Genomic DNA, 17,957 nt, shown 5'->3' with positions numbered 1-17,957 from the left:
TGCAGGTCTCTCTCACAGGACGCGGGGACGTCCGGTCCCCTCAGTTTTTCTAACTAACAACTTCCTCCCTCAAGTCCTCCAAAAACTCATCTCACTGAAACTTGCAAAAGTTGTGCAAAGAGCAGAAGAGCTGCTGACGTCAATGGATGCTCTAAAGATGCTGACACGCATCTTCTTCAAGAGATACCACCGTTTTCCCCAAAGCCTTCAGAATTACACATTCTACAATCATTTCTGCAGGACCCATAGTCCAGACTGAAACCCCTCTGCTGTCCGCTGAAAGTCTGCTGCTCAGGTTAACTGTCAAGAAAGGGTCTTCAATTGAAACTGAACAGGGACCAGTGTGAGTGAAGGTTCGGAGAATCCTACTGTTTAACTAGAGGAAAGGATTTGATTGGCTGACTAGCATCACTTGTGACGACATTGATTTATTTGCAGATGAAGCAAAGGCTCAAAGGAACGAGCTGGAGGACATCTGTGCCTCCCTGGCTAGAGAAGTTAGTCACTCCTAGCAGAGCGGGCTTTCAAAGCACTCGTCCATCTTGAACTCTGCCAGTCCATCTAACATTTATTTTACTGAGTCAGGAATAAAGAAAAAGAAAATATTTCATGACTTACTGCGGTCACTTACTGTGATTGCATGAGGAAGGTGCAATCACCAATCGGACCCCTCCTCTTCATCATGTACATGCTCCCCCTTGGTCACATCATCCGCCGCCTTGGACTCCAATTTCGCTGCTTTGCCGACGACATCCGGCTCCATATCGCCACCAAAGCCATCACCCCTGCCACTCACTCAATCCTCACTGACTGCATCACTGAAATAAAATTCTGGCTTCAAACCAACTTTCTCAAACTCAACTGCGACAAATCAGAAGTCATCATCATCGGCCCCAAATCCCTCATCAAATCCACCAACACCATCACCATCGATGGCTCCACAGTGCTCCCTTCCCCCCACATCCATAACTTTGGAGTCATCTTCGACCAAACCCTCTCCTACGACAAACACATCAAACACATCACCAAAACAGCCTTTTTCCACCTCAGAAACATCGCCTGCCTCCGCCCATCCCTCTCATTTTCAGCTGCCGAGACCCTCACCCACACATTCATTACCTCCAGATTAGACTATTGCAACAGTGTCCTCTACAGATCACCATCCAAATCACTCAAGAAGCTTCAATACATCCAGAACTCCGCTGCCTGTCTCCTCACACACTCCCGCACCAGAGACCACATCACCCCCGTCCTTCATGACCTCCACTGGCTCCCCATCCCCTAGACGACATCACCCCTGTTCTTCCCCAGTAAAACATCTTTGTGTTTTCAGAAAAGTTTGTTTAGATGGTCTATACAGTATTAGTCTCAGGAAGATTTAGCTAAATGTTTGGGGGTTTGATTATTACTCTTGGTTGCATTCCCCGGGCCTGCATGTGCCAACCTTTTGCCGACAGTATTGCGCATCTCGGACCGCTGCAGACGCGGGTCTCCATGTGAGTGCAGGCCCACACACATAACGACACTGCGTAAAATGTCCGCACATTTTTACATTATTGTGTTTCCAGCATGTAAACTTCGGCTGTTCACGTCTTAACTCCCGTTTCTTTCTGCAGCGCTGCTGTGAAACGGAGGTTCTGCTGTGTCGTGGGTCACCAGGTGCGCTCCACTGATGCTGCAAAATATCTGACCATCGGAAGCTACTTCTTGATACCTTTCCTGACTTTAGGTGTCTTCCTAAACATCACTTTATTGAACATTATGCACATCTCATACGTTGCTTTGGACCTCTAGTGGACTTGTGGACTATGAGATTTGAGTCCAAGCATAACTTCTTCAAAAAAATGCTACATGATGTCCTCAATTTCAAGAATGTGCTTGTTACACTCTCTTCTAAACATCAACAAATGATGGCATACTACCTTGATGGCAAAAACCTGTTTAAACCCAAACTGTACATTGGCAACGTTGACAGGGTTCAAACTACTTCACTGGATGAAAAACTAAGAACGGCAATCGAAAAGAAGTATCCACATCAAGATTATGTGTCTCTTGCCAAAGATGTACATATGTATGGGATCCGATATGTAACTGGCATGATAGTTTCTGCTGGGCAATGCAGTGGACTGCCAGAATTCTACAAGCTACTGAACATTGTGGTCAACGTTGATAAAGTGTCCTTTGTAACCACAAAGCTCTCCTCTTGGTTCATGGAACATTACAGGTCATACGAAGTTATTGACAGTGGCTTTACGCATATAGAAATCCTGGATCCTGAGGCTTTGAATGATTACCACCCACTGACTGTATATCAAGTTGCTGGTGACCCCAAGGTTGTGCCTGCTGCAGTGAATATAATGGTATGTGCATGATCAATGGATTATTGTTTGATGACCATGTTTGTGTAACATACATGCATGCACTTAACACCCTGATATTTTGGGGCTTACATTTTTTCCTATATTTGACAATGCACATTTCAGCAAATAACTTTTTTCAATCATGTTTTGTGACTTTGGACCTAGAGAATGTCCCCAGAGTTTATCCACAATCACACAAATCCTTTGTGAATGCCAGTACATACTGAATTTATTTTTTCATCATGTTGGTTCTCTTTTAATCTCTGATTACATTTTTGCAGTTAATGCTGTAGTAACTTCTCATACCGTTAATCATTTGAGATTGTTGACTGACAGCCCTGCACAACTTGTGTTTGTCTTTGTCTTTACAGACTATGTTGCTGCGCGTAAACGTAAACCCAAAACTCATCCGGAAAGTTCAGCTGACTGAGCCTCCAGAATCTGTTGAGCAACTTCAAGATGAACTACGGGAAAAACTTGGACTTAAAGGTGATTTCTCTGTACAATATGAAGACCTAGATTTCAGTAACGGGCTTTGCAACTTGATGGACATTGCAGAGTTGCCTGCAGAAAAGGCTGTCTTGCACTTTATTTGGAATGATGACTCACAAATACCACCCCAAGCATCCCCCATCTCTTCGCTTGATACAGCCAGTGTCAGTTCGCCAGCCTCTTCCCACAGCTCATCTTCGATTGGTAAAACCTTCATGCGAAGCATTTCAGAGTGGCAGTCTCCATTTCTGGTCCCCTCTTTTTCATATGATGTTGAGTTGAAGCTGTGTAAGGGCAATGATGTATATGAAAAAACTGGTAAAGGTCTAAGTGTAACAAGAGACATGAAAATGGAAATTCTGGATAAGCTGGCTCAAGAAGTGTTTGCTCTGAAAGCATATCCTGACAAATATCAAATTGAATCTGTTGCTTCTGAACTTGTCAGCAAATATCCATGTCTTAGGGAGCCTGGTAGTGGCACAGGTTATGATGGCTGGACAACAAGCATAAAGTACAAGCTTGGAAACTACTGATCAAAGCTGCGCCAGGCTGGCTGTAATGAGGTGAATGTAAACAAGAACAGAAGAAGAGATGAAGATCTTGATGGGGGTAGGTTTTCCTTGAAAAAACCAAAGCGAGGTGAAGTGAATCATGTGCCTGATCATCCAGAAAACCATGATGATGATACACTTGAAGACCAAAGATTTGTCCTGGTGGATGAAATGAAAAAGAAGGGGAAAGACATTGAACTCATAAGACAGAAGATGGACCTCACGTTCTCCCTGAGGAGAAAGGAGATTGTCGAGGTGCAGCCTATGGTAATGGAAATCCAGGAGAGATGGCCTGCTCTGTTTCTTCAAGAACAGGCAAGACAGGTTTTCTTTTAAATATAATAATAATAAATATTAAGTAGTCTGTTTCTGAGTGCTTTTCACAGCAAGGATGCACAGTGTCATCCATTGGATTATTCAGAGTGTAAGCAGTAGTTTTATGACATCAAAAGTTTAGCTGTTTTTGCTGAAACATTTTCATACTTGTGTAAAGTAGCCTGTATAACACTGTTGTATTAATGTATTTTTTGCTGCAAGTGTTCTCAAATGAACTAGATCTTGAACTTACTATCAACTCAATTATTAATTATATCTATGCTTTTGCTGTTATGCTTTTGTTTTCCACAGATTTGCAGGGAGTTCTACCGTGTCACTATGAAGGACCTGTTGGGGAACTTTAGAGAAGCCTTAGACGAGTACTGTCCTCAACTGCTAAAACTGTATCGTGCCAGGAAAGGAGCCTTTGGACAAGACATGGAAAGCCTCTTGGATAGGCTCGATGAACAGGTAAATTCATCTACTAAACATCAGATTTGTTTATGGATATTCACATTGCCATGGCTACTTATTTTGTGTTTGGTCTAAGGTGAAACATTATAGTAACATTTTGATAGTTCTGAGAATTTACAGTGTCCATTGCCAAATACAATAATTATAGCTGATTTTGTCAGGTATGAAAAACTTCCAACTTATTATACTGTAGAACTATATGGTGCATTTGAGCTGATAATCTCACTGTGGCCTTATCTAATTTCAAGAAAGCTTAACAAAGTCATGCTTTATCATTTAATTTACCTATCCCTGCCCAATAAAATTCAAACAGAGTCTGACTTTTAATTGGCAAGTTTCTTAATTCTGACATTAGGCAAAGTTTTTGTATTAGCCAAGACGCACCATAGTAAGAAAGTAAAAAATAAATCCTAACTTCAAAATAATAAATCCTAACTTAAAACATGCCATTTACTAGAATGTATTAGATATATATTTTTTGTAGGGTTTATGCATTAATTGTAGAGGACAACAGATCAAGTCGGAGATTAGAGAATAGAGAATGACGTGCAGTTAATTTGAGGACTGCAGCCTCTGTAGAACATAACCACCAAGCCGTCTGACATCCTGGCCTTTCACTTTAACCAAAAGCCCTATTTCTTTATTTTTTTTCTGATTTCAAGACATCAGACATTGCATCGCATCGAAGGAGAGAGTGTCTCGAAGGTCTGCCCATATTTGTCCGTGACAGTTCAGAGAAACTTTTCCTGAAATGCTTTGTGAGTACAGTCAATAATGAGTGCACATTAAATGTAATGTGAATGATGTGTATAGTCATCTATGCATTTAATCTTAAAGTAAATTTGCTTTAAAATATAACCACAATCTCAAGATAAGCAATAGACCTGCTACCAAACTATTGATGGGAGAACTGAAAGGTTTACTCATGTTCTTCCAAATATTTATTGGGATTGATGGCTTACAATAAAACCAATGTTTTCCTAATTACAAGTTATTATAGTGTTTCCTTTGCAGAATTCATATTTAATTTTGTTTAATTTGTGGTTTCAACAGGACACTGATCCAGAAGACAGGCAGATCGAAGGTGTCCAGATGGGTATCCTGACTGTTATCGTAGATGATGGTGCACCTACCTCATTTCCAACAGTCAACAGTGTTGCTGTTGTGTTGGAAGAGACAATTGTACTCACAGATCTGCCAGAACTCCCTACTGTGTTTGCCTACCTTTTTGGCCTGCTATATGCCTTAAACATTGAGTTTCCAAAAGACCTCAGGTACACTTTTGAAACTCTTCAGCACATCTTCATGGGACTTTCCACTAGTTGCTCACAGTGTGGCAGGAGCTTGAAAACCAAGCTCTTACTATAAGTAAGAAGCTGATAGATGCCCTCACAGATCTACCAGGTCTGTGTGCCCTGAACATGGGAGTTCCCAAAACAACTCAAGTGCACGTTTGAAGCTGTCATGCTCATCTTCATGAAACTTTCCATCAGTTGTTCAGTGTTTTAGGAGATAGAAAGTCATGCTATCACTAAGTCACAAGCCCATCTTTTAAATATTCATATATTCTCATACTAGCTGGCCTGCTCGACCCATGTAACATGCCAAGGAATTAGTATTTTAGCATGGTTATTGTTGTCAAAGTTGGGTCTTTTTTTTTTTTTTGTGAAAAGACATGATAGCTTTCCTTGTTGGAAGAGTTGAATATGTTTTGACCCCTCAGAGTTGTGAGGAGCTATTGTTTAATCACTGCGTTAATTAACAGTTGTTGAACACTGACTTCGATTTACGGAGAAATTATTTTTTATTACACAAAGTAAGAAATATTTTATAGCATCTTTGTTTTCATTGTGCTGTCTGCTAACTTTCAGTCATTGGTAAATACAGAAAGGTCAGTTTACAGTTATATGTACCAACAATGTATCCAATCTTTATTTTATTTAAAAAACCAATAGAGAGGTTGTTTATTCTGTGTCTGTTTGGCAAGTGCTTTACATTTTGCACAGACATAATCCTGAACATTATTTATAACTTTGTCTATTGTTTTGAAAGTTGGCTGGTTCTGTAGGTGGTTTGCATTGTACATTTCTGGATTTTATCATTGTTGATAATAATGTTCTATCTACCCTACGCTTTTAGAAGAAAGTAAAAGATTTGTTAATGTATAGCCTCTTTTGAAAGTGTTACAGTAACATGATAAGGCTAGTTTATACTTGCATGTTAAATCTATGCAATGCCATAGCCAGATGTGCTCCTTCACAGATATTAAACTATATGTCTAGGGGACGCAGACAGAGAATAACTTTTTGTTTCAATGTCTCTCGGTGGCTTGGCATGACAAAAGTTAACCGTTGGAAAACTTGTCATTTAATGTTTAAATAAAACATTTTACTGAACTGGTTATGATTGTAATTGTATGAAAGAGTATGATTTGGGGCAACTTTCATTATCTGGAATTCATAGTTGGTAGAACTTTACATTTTAAGTTTTTATAGATAAGAAATAAAAATAATCTGAATAAAAGCTCATTAGTTAGCCCAACTTCTAATGTTTACAATTCATAGTATGTAGAACTCAAAATTTGAAGTTTTATTTTATATGAAAGATAAATTATCTGAACATAAATGATTTAGTTGCAACAACTTTTATTTGTTTGGAATTCTTAGTATGTGGAACTCAAAACTTGAAGTTATATTACATCTGTTCCTTAAGTTATCTCAACAAACAATTATTAGTTAGCTCAAACTTAAGGGTTTGAGTTGGTCTCAAAACTCAAAAAACCTGTGCAGACAGTTGCCTTGACATTTTGAGTTTTGCTAGCTTTTTTATTTTTACAGTGTAGAAATCCTCCTTTCTATCCGTATGGCCGTGCTCTGATATTTCTTTGGTGTCTATCTCAGTTTTCCCACATATACAATCTAATGTGTGACAGCACCTCCATTATTAATCTGTGAATGTATAAGTTATCATCTTGACTTCTTTAAATTCATCTGTCCTCTCTGGTAACGGGTCTGTCACAGCCGAGGACAACGCCTCCGTCTTTTCTTCTGCTTGTCTTTTTTTTCCTGGTCTGCAGTTGTTTCTGTCTTTGTCGATTTGGGTTTGGTTCACGGTTGAATCATTTGAAACCTTGTCTTGTTGTGACTAAGTGTGCAGGACTGCTGCTGCTGATCTTTGGATAAGAAGTGCACAGATATTCTAGACAAGTTTCTGAGGGCCTGAAGGGTTTTTGTATTCAAAGCATCAAACTGAGATCTGATTAAGAGAGGACACTGGTATAACTGTAAGGTGTGAAACAAGAACTCTTGAGTTGTCTACATGTGAACAGATGTTAACACAAAGTGTTCATCTCCAGTGCTGAGTGCAGTTCCTTGTGTGGCCACTTGGGGCTGGCATCTAAAGTGAGTAAATTCCCGTAGGGACAAACGTTAAAATGTCCAACTTTACAGCAGAATGAAACATGTTTGTAGCCCGGTACCAAGAACGGTCCGGTCTCTACAACGCGTTTCCATGACAACTGCACAGGCTTGAATTAAAACAACTTTTATTAACCTCTCCTGAAGGTGCAGCACTTCTGAGTAATCTACTGCAGTCTGATATTAATAAATGAGACCAGTGAATAAACAAGCTTACCTCTTCATGACAGAAACATCTCTTAACAGATCCCGGAGGTGACGTCTGTACTCTTCTGCGAGGGAAATACAGACATGCAGGCTGGATTAAAAGATATATTTATCTTATTCATGAATAAACATGACAAACCCAGCTTCGGCTGGTGAAGACAAACAAACACCATGTTTCCCACAAAGGCTTAAATATCAGCGGCCACCACAGAATATTTGTTTTTCAATCCTTACCATAGAAAAAACACCCTCAGAGATCAGTTAATTAGTGGCTCCACCCTTTCACTTTTTTTGGTTACAGCATAGTGATGCTTTATTTAACTCACTACACTCTACAAGTAGCTTGCTAAACTCTGAATTCATTAAGTTTCATTAGAATATTTGAAACGATTTACTGCATATTTTAACATTTAAATTTTAGACTTGGTGATTTAGGGTGGTTTCACATTAGTGACCCAGGCCCAGATCAGAATACACTTGTTCCCAAAGTCCGGTTCATACCCGGTGCCAGGTCCGTGAGAGATGTGAAGAAAACGGTGCTCAAACAAGTAAGTGGACCGTGGTCGAATCCTCGCAGAGAGAGGGCCCATCTGTCCTCTGAGCTGCATGGTATGCTGTTGAAGCTGGAAGAGGGTCGTTGTTGGCGATTCAGAAATAACAAAAACATCCATACTTAGCTAGATAAACTCGGCCCGCAAGTGGTTGCCATGGTTACTTCTTCTTCTTTCTGCTTCTTGGCAGATTCGCAAACCTACTATGTGCATACTGCCACCTGCTGCATCGGACGCAAGTGTACACTGGCACAGAATGATGTTATTGATGTGAACCCAGACCAGCAGTGGAGAGGGGGAGGGGAATCATGCTCGGACATGGAACAAAACAATGGTGCCTAATGCCTTGATGACTATTGACTATAGAAGGTCCTGACCTGGATCTCACTGAGGCTGGACTATAGAAGGTCCTGACCTGAATCCCACTGAGGCTGGACTATAGAAGGTCCTGACCTGGATCCCACTGAAGCTGGACTAAAGAAGGTCCTGACCTGGATCCCACTGAGGCTGGACTATAGAAGGTCCTGACCTGGATCTCACTGAAGATGGACTATAGAAGGTCCTGATCTGGATCTCACTGTAGCTGGACTAAAGTGTCGCAACGGAATAATCCTAAAGCTTATCAATATGATTCTTTTACTGCTCACCATCGAGTCAGTCATAAATATGTTTGACATTGCTTGATATTTAGAATTCCAAGTTGGGCTGCCTCCGACAGACTACACACAATCGCCTAATGTGAAAAGCCTTAATGGATACATAAACTAAAATAAACCATCAGCATTACCCTGGTTATGGTAAACTATTGAATCATTGTTGAGGACAGTGTTGAGGCTCCACATTTAAGTTGGACCCAGAAGCAGGCTCAGACATAATGAAGGTCGCTGAGATTTTATTTGCCTTGGTGAGTATTTCTGTTGGGGACAAACCGGATGAAGGGCCTGAAGTCCTAAACTGCAAAGTGATGAGAGGCCTATTGGAGACAGGTGAGGAAATGTATCAGCAGACAGGTGAGGGATAGTGGTGCAGACTCACAAAGACAAAGAGTCAGGATGGAAACTCAAAGGACACAGGGAAAGCAAACACACAATGAAAACCTTAAGTCACTAACAGAGCCGTGACACACACACAGAAACGCCAACAGAGCTCGACTTGAAATGACACGACTGTCACAAAAATGAGACAGGGCAAAAGGAGGAGAAAGACGAGGGCTGCTATTGGCTCTGTAGAAAATGAATGTGTCTGACACCATGACGTCTGGATAAATGTGCAACCAGATCTCTTAAAGGAAGGCTGGCATGTCTTCATGGAGCTGCCACTCCAAAAGGAGAGCTGTCACTCATCCTAAATCTCTCCTCTCACAGCCTTCTCGTCTTCTGAATGTTTCAGCAAAAATACAGATTTTCTCTCGCATAAATTATGCATGCTGTCAATGACAAAATAGGGAAGTGGGAAAATAAAATGTTGGGACGTCAAGTTTGTGTTGGGTCTCCAATAGGAATGCATCCGGCACGTGCTCACATTAAAGCAGAGAGGGGGGGATAAGAAAGGTTGAGGTCAAAACGAGAGGAAAGGAAGCACTGAAAGTTGAGGAGGTTTGACCTCAAAGAAAAAGGACGTTTATGAGATCTCTTAAACTGAAGTGACTACATTTAATTTCTTCTGCTTTTTGTTGGTTTGTTTTTCTTTCAGTATGAATGCTCTGCTCTGACTGCAACTGAATGTTTGATGTCATAATGAGTAGCTGTCTCTACCAGTTTCACATTTCCACCGTCACCAGCATAACGGGGAAGTTCTCCTGACATTTTGTTGATTTGTAACCACGACAACAAAGCTCCCCACAGAGGAAATGTGAACATGATTCACTTTCAGACTAAAGCTGAGGTTTGGAGTTTTACTGAAACAATACCCAGCCTGAGGAAGAGGAGGATCTAGATCTGGATCCCACTGAAGCTGGACTATAGAAGTTCCTGACCTGGATCTCACTGAAGCTGGACTATAGAAGTTCCTGACCTGGATCTCACTGAAGATGGACTATAGAAGTTCCTGACCTGGATCTCACTGAAGATGGACTATAGAAGGTCCTGACCTGGATCCCACTGAGGCTGGACTATAGAAGGTCCTGACCTGGATCCCACGGAAGCTGGACTATAGAAGGTCCTGACTTGGATCCCACTTAAGATGGACTATAGAAGGTCCTGATCTGGATCCCACTGAAGCTGGACTATAGAAGGTCCTGACCTGGATCCCACTGATGCTGGACTATAGAAGGTACTGACCTGGATCCCACTGAGGCTGAAATGTGAACATGAGTCACTTTCAGACTAAAGCTGAGGTTTGGAGTTTTACTGAAACAATACCCAGCCTGAGGAAGAGGAGGATCCAGATCTGGATCCCACTGAAACTGGACTATAGAAGGTCCTGACCTGGATCCCACTGAAGCTGGACTATAGAAGGTCCTGACCTGGATCCCACTGAAGCTGGACTAAAGAAGGTCCTGACCTGGATCCCACTGAGGCTGGACTACAGAAGGTCCTGACCTGGATCTCACTGAAGCTGGACGATAAGAGGTCCTGACCTGGATCCCACTGAAGCTGGACTAAAGAAGGTCCAGCTTCTTTAGTCCAGAATTCTTTATTCCAGAATAATAAATTCCCGGGGGGAATAATCCTAAAACTGTTGCTTGATATTTAAAATTCCAGGTTGGGCTGCCTCCGACAGAATACCCACAATTGCCAATGAGTGCGAGCAGACTCGTTCATTGCCGCTCTTTAACGTGTTCTCAGCCAGGAGTTCATCCGTATTGTTTTTCTTTTTTTTTTTTGCTGCAGCAGGACAGCCTGCTGATGACTACGATAGTCCTCCATATTTGTTTTCTTTCTGAAGTCACGTGTGGTCTGGTGAGTTTCTGTGAGATCTCGTGTCGAAGGAATCCTTACTACAAACAGCAGGTGTGTCTTCTCCTGGTCTGGCCGACTCATATAGAGTAAATGGTAAATGGACTTGAGCTTATATAGCGCTTTTCTAGTTTTCTGACTACTCAAAGCACTTTTACACCTACCCATTCACACACTGATGGTAGGAGTTGCTAGGTAGTATCACCCATCAGAAGTAACTAATCCCATTCATACACCACCACCAAAGAAGCGAGAGCAATTCAGGGTTAAGTGTCTTGCCCCAGCTGGGGATCGAACCCTCGACCTTCCGGTTGAGAAGCGACGACTCTACCATCTGAGCCACTGCCGCTCAGAGTGTGTTTTAACTTCTTATAATTGATGACATTGCTTACTTACTGTTCGTGTCTTGTCTGTCACTCAGTCGCTTTTTACTGTTTCCATGGTTCCGCCGGCTACACAAAATGATGCTCCAGATCCAAAGTCTCACGGTTATGACTGGATCATGGATTTTTAGCCACAGATCTTTGAATTGAAAACAGTTGCTCAGAATTGCGACATTAACATGACTTTAATCTTGAAACATAAAAAACGACACGTCAACAATGATAGGCCGCCCACCCTGAGTGTGACGTCACAGCAACATGGCCGCTGTGGGAGTTTGGTCTTGTAACAGTTGAAATGTGCCTTTAAGACATAGGGTGTTGCTAAATTAGGGGAGCCATGTCACTAGATGGCACCTAGTTTTCATCCTTTAAGTTAGTTTGAGCAGCGCTGGACGTTTGCCTGTGATTGTGCATTTTAAAGGCAGGGTTGGTCATTTTCGAAAACTAGCATGATTTTGAATCACCAAGAGGCACAGTCCCAAACCGATCAATAGTTTGTTAATGCTGATTGAAATAAACAGATATGACTCAAAGAACGCAGCTGTATACAATAAGGCTGATGTCCATGACTGACTCGACCTCAGCTGAATCAAAATGTCATTCTTCGTCAAGGTCTTCAAGGTTTAACTGAAGTGAGAACAAAACAAATGATTGCAGAAATAAGAGTGTGTGTGTCTGCAGCCAATTTCAGCCGCACTGGTCTCTGGAGAGAGAGAGAGAGAGAGATGGTGTCAGACTGAACAGAGGCGGTCTTTTATTCCCCTCAGTGTTACAACCTCTGAGAACGAGCGAGCGAGAGTGAGAGAGAGATACACTTGCTTGTCCTCATTGGCGGGGAGATGTAGAGAGAGAGAGAGTGAGTGAGCGAGCGAACGAGGGAGCGAGCAGGATCCAGATAGAGGGGGAAACTGATGAGAGCAGCGCAGAGTGAGGAGGGGGGAGTCCAAACTCATTGTATCTGCATAAGGTAAAGACCATTACTCCGTTCATCTCTCTCTTTGTTTTCCTCTCGTCTTTAAAACAGAAAACACAGTTTCTCTGCCAGAGCTGTAGCTGCTGAGTGTGTGTGACAGAAAAGTGTGTACAATGAGATGTTTTTGTGTGTGTGTGTGTGTGAGAATGATGATACATCCATTGAATGCATTGTTAGTTGAGACGATGTGTGTGTGTGTGTGTGTGTGTGTGTGTGTGTGTGTGTGTGCTCACAGAGCTTCACACTCTGTATGCGAAGCTGCTGTTTCTGACCACACAGAAGAGTCTTTATATGAGCACACATATGCTACCAGTAACACACACACACACACACACACACACTCTTACTCACACTCCTCATGCCTAAATCAGGCAGTGTGTTGTTGGCGTTTGACTCCAGGCAGAGCAGAGCTTAAAGGGAAATCATTTGCACACTGGACTGTGATCAATTCTCTGCAGTCTTGCTGGTCGAGCAGGCAGCTGGATTAATGCAGATTGTGGAATCAGCCACCCTTATCTGTGGATTTTTATAAGCCTCTGAGAGTGTGATATTTTTTAAGCTTTTCTGACACAGACGGGACTTCTAGTGATGAGTGAAATGTGTAAATCCCCGGGTAAATTTACATTCGGCTTTTCATGTGTAAATGTGGCCAATTTGGAGCGACTGAAAAGTTGCAGGCAGCTGAGCGGGAGTGCCATGGTTTTAAAATGATGATCTCCATTTGCAGGTTGTGTCGCCTCCATATTCAGCTCATGTCTGTGGAGTTTTTCATTTGATGTGTTTATTTTGGGAAACCCGCACGCTGGACCCTTCCATGCATTTATTGACCGTTAATACTCGGTGGGTGTTTGAGGGGCTGCAGCTGGTCTCAGCAGGCAGTGGAGGAGAGAGGTGGGATACACCGTGGACCGGTCTTCAGTCAATCACAGGGCTGACACATTCACACCTACGGGTGATTTCACCAATTAACCTGAAGTCTTTGGTGTGTAGGAGGAACACACACAGGCGCATAGAGAACAAACTCTACACAGACAGGATTATCGGTGTCTATTTACCCCGCACATCCGGTTCTGTAAAGCCCGTTTCCACCAAGCGGTCTGGTTTGGTTCAGTACAGTCTGGTACGGTGAACCCTGATCTTGCTTGCGTTTTCACAGCCAATGTTACCCTTTAGACATCACTAAATCACAGCTACGCAACATAATGTAGACCGCCAATAAATTCAGCCAAGAAGAAGAATGTGACCCAGTAAACAAAGGTCAATGATTCCTGTGAAGGTCTGCATCTCCGAGGTCGTCCATGGGGCGGAGCTACGCACTGACAAACAAGGCGCTTTTACACTGCATGTCACACCTACACATTCACACACTGATGGTAGTGATCGATATGTAGTATCATCCATCAGAAGGAACTAATCACATTCATACACCACCACCAAAGCAGAGGGAGCAGTTCGGTGGTTTGGGGATTAAGTGTCTTGCCAAGGACACATTGGACGAGTTGCCCAGCTGGGGAACGAACCCTCGACCTTCCGGTTGAGCGGCGACGACTCTACCAAGTGAGCCACAGCCGCCCTGTGCCCTAGGGTCAGCCTGTTCCCACAGACCTATGTTTCCCAATAATTCTCTCAAAATTAGGCCCTATGTTCCCACAGGTTAGGGTTAGGGTTAGGGTAAGTTACCCTAACCCTAACCCTAACTGATACAAATTTATGAAAAAGGAAATGTGGGAACATTGGGCCTAATTTTGGAAAAAAAATCTTAAAAATGTGGGAACATAGGCATGCTCCCAAATATCTCCAAATCCACAGGATATTTCAACATGGTGCGTTTTGTGTTTGTCCTTTATTACTGCTGTCACACAGGACGTGAAGATTCTTTCGACCAATCAACGGACTTCAGGGTTTCTAGATCCACCTATTAAGGGCCTATTTTATTTAACAGTGTTAAATAAATCTATTGTTTTCTTCGATTGAATTTAATAAACTTGTTATGCAATCGTAATGGGAGCGCTGGTCATTCGATCCCTGGCCCCCTCACTCCACATCTAAGTGTCCTTGGGCAAATTATGCAACCATTCAACTGCTCCCAAAGTCATTTCAAGCAGTGTGTGAGTGGAGTAGATGCTGAAGGGCAGGTTGGCACTTTGCATATCAGACTCTGCACCCAGTGTGAGATGTGTGTGAAAGGGTAAATGTGACTTGTGATGTAAGGTACTTTGAATGGTTGGAAGAATAAAAGGGAAACATGTTAGTGTGTTTCTATTTCTGTTTACGAGAGGAGGAAACCTCTCTCCAAGTAATGAAAGGGACACTGAAGGAATAATCACCTCTCTATGCTACAGGAAACACACTGAGCTAATATTAGCGTGAAAAGCACCTCTCGACATCCTGCAAAGAACAACGCTTTGACAACTTTATCAAAGGTGCTGTAAAATAAGAATACAGCCTTTAAGGTGTGTGATAGACCACTGAAGCACATCTTAATTAAGCATAGTCTAATTCAGATTCCTGTTGTATTCATTCAACTTAAAGACACAACATTCAAACACCAAACAAACATTCAGAGGCCTTACATGGGCTTTGATCTGAGATTCAGATCCACATTTTAGTCTTGACTGGTGAACAAAGAGTGCTTCAGTCTGACCTTATTAAAACGTGGGACCCTGTATCTCCGGTTTGATGGTCACAGTTCATACTCTGTGTTCAGAGCGTGGTCAGGATCAGAGGCCATGCTGTTAGCCAGCTTTAACATGTTTTTATCTTTGAGAGCAGATGTTTCAGTGTTGATGCAGTTAAGACTTCTAAGTCGTGGACGGTAAGGCTGAACGATTTGAGCAAATAATCTAATTGGGACTTTTTTTTTACCAATATTGCAATTGTGATTTAAAATGCAATATAAAAAAAAACTTCCTTATCTCCTGTATTTTCAACAAACACAAGCAATACATCATTCTATATTATGAACAACTCAATATTAGACAGACTCAACACTTCAAAACTGTTTTTTAATGTCAGGCCTGGCTTATAGTAGCCTATATGTTAGGACAAAATGAGATGATACATGAATTAATTTGATGACATACTTTTATTAACTTCAATCACAGTTGTATATTGACTGATATGTTTAACTTCCAGCCTTATAAGTATGTAATAATTGTCATGACAACATGGTTTAAACTATAGGGTCCAGGAATGATGCAACAGTTCTGCTTTCTTCCTCTAACGGTGGGAGAAGAAGACTGCTCCACCAGCTTCTTGCACAGTCCCATTGCTCTTGAAGCTCTTGAAGCTCTTGCCATCTTTGAGTACATTTCCTGAAAGAAATTAAAATAGTTTCATTAATACAATTTGAGTTGTGTGATACAAGACCATCACCATTACACACACACACACACACACACACACACACACACACACACATACACACACACACACACACAGAAACTCCCTCCACTTACAAATACAGTCACACACACTCTCTCTCCCTCTTTCTCTCTCTCCCTCTCACACAAACACACACACACACACACACACACACATATTTAACTTACCAATCGTCAGATGTAATCGGTGCACAGAACACTGCAGCCTGGTCCACTGCCAACACCATATTTGATGCGTTATCCATCGTTATGCAGACATGGATCTTTTCATGGAGATTCCAGTTAGTAAGCCCCTCTCTCAGGCCGGCTGACTCAACGTGCCCCGCTTGACCACAGCTCCGTTGTAGTAGCGAATAACTCCGCTGTTTTCAGCTTTGCTGCAACTCTCTGCTTCCATGTTTATACAGCTCCGGAATGGAAACTTGGCTAACATACGTGCGGGAGGGCTCACTGTACCATCATCTCATTTATGATGGCACAGCTCAGGTTTCTCTGTAAATTAAGTCGTTTGTTCTGACATCACAAACACTTTGGGCCCCACTTTGACAGCGTTAAATGTGCTGTGAAAGGCGTGGCTCAGAGGGACTTCGGATGTGTCTCGCAACATTTAGCTAGTTACACGGGGGACAATTTAGTGTAGGTGCTAAGCCAGGTTGGAATTAGGCACTTGATTACATGGGTGTGTTTTGGGAGGCAGTGGACGTGATGTGGACTTTCACATGTATATCCATCGTTTCTTAATCATCCTGTAAATATAAGGAACAAACTGTGCAACAGGCTTTAGACTTTAGACTCTAGACAGGATTTAGACTTTAGACTTTAGACTTTAGACAGGCTTTAGACTTTAGACTTTAGACTTTAGACAGGATTTAGACTTTAGACTTTAGACTTTAGACAGGATTTAGATTTTAGACTTTAGACTTTAGACAGGATTTAGACTTTAGACTTTAGACTTTAGACAGGCTTTAGACTTTAGACAGGATTTAGACTTTAGACAGGCTTTAGACTTTAGACTTTAGACTTTAGACAGGATTTAGACTTTAGACTTTAGACTTTAGACAGGATTTAGACTTTAGACTTTAGACTTTAGACAGGCTTTAGACTTTAGACAGGATTTAGACTTTAGACAGGCTTTAGACTTTAGACTTTAGACTTTAGACTTTAGACTTTAGACAGGATTTAGACTTTAGACTTTAGACTTTAGACAGGCTTTAGACTTTAGACAGGATTTAGACTTTAGACAGGCTTTAGACTTTAGACTTTAGACTTTAGACTTTAGACAGGATTTAGACTTCAGACTTTAGACAGGATTTAGACTTTAGACTTTAGACAGGCTTTAGACTTTAGACTTTAGACAGGCTTTAGACTTTAGACTTTAGACAGGATTTAGACTTTAGACTTTAGACTTTAGACAGGCTTTAGACTTTAGACTTTAGACAGGATTTAGACTTTAGACTTTAGACTTTAGACTTTAGACTTTAGACAGGATTTAGACTTTAGACTTTAGACTTTAGACAGGCTTTAGACTTTAGACTTTAGACAGGATTTAGACTTTAGACTTTAGACTTTAGACAGGATTTAGACTTTAGACTTTAGACTTTAGACTTTAGACTTTAGACTTTAGACTTTAGACAGGCTTTAGACTTTAGACTTTAGACTTTAGACAGGATTTAGACTTTAGACTTTAGACTTCAGACAGGCTTTAGACTTTAGACTTTAGACTTTAGACTTTAGACTTTAGACTTTAGACAGGCTTTAGACTTTAGACTTTAGACAGGATTTAGACTTTAGACTTTAGACTTTAGACTTTAGACTTTAGACAGGATTTAGACTTCAGACTTTAGACAGGATTTAGACTTTAGACTTTAGACAGGCTTTAGACTTTAGACTTTAGACAGGCTTTAGACTTTAGACTTTAGACAGGATTTAGACTTTAGACTTTAGACAGGATTTAG

The 17,957-nt window shown here is 41.5% G+C and overlaps 2 protein-coding genes across 2 annotated transcripts in view; one reads left to right on the top strand and one right to left on the bottom strand.

Annotated features, from left to right (window-relative positions):
* LOC132978590 (neuropilin and tolloid-like protein 1) overlaps window positions 1–17,957 on the bottom strand; it is a 609,128-nt gene that overhangs the window by 242,131 nt on the left and 349,040 nt on the right. The gene's annotated exons all lie outside the window — the stretch shown is intronic.
* LOC132978586 (cadherin-18-like) overlaps window positions 12,461–17,957 on the top strand; it is a 102,583-nt gene continuing 97,086 nt past the window's right edge. The window contains exon 1 of the mRNA XM_061043803.1: window positions 12,461–12,613. The gene's annotated coding sequence lies outside the window, so the exon portion shown is untranslated. The remainder of the gene's footprint in view (window positions 12,614–17,957) is intronic.

The sequence above is a fragment of the Labrus mixtus genome, chromosome 8, assembly GCF_963584025.1.
Source record: "Labrus mixtus chromosome 8, fLabMix1.1, whole genome shotgun sequence".
In the NCBI taxonomy this organism is placed as follows: Eukaryota; Metazoa; Chordata; class Actinopteri; order Labriformes; family Labridae; genus Labrus; species Labrus mixtus.
Note: the sequence above shows the minus strand (reverse complement) of the source record. Positions and strands in the feature narration are given on the sequence as shown.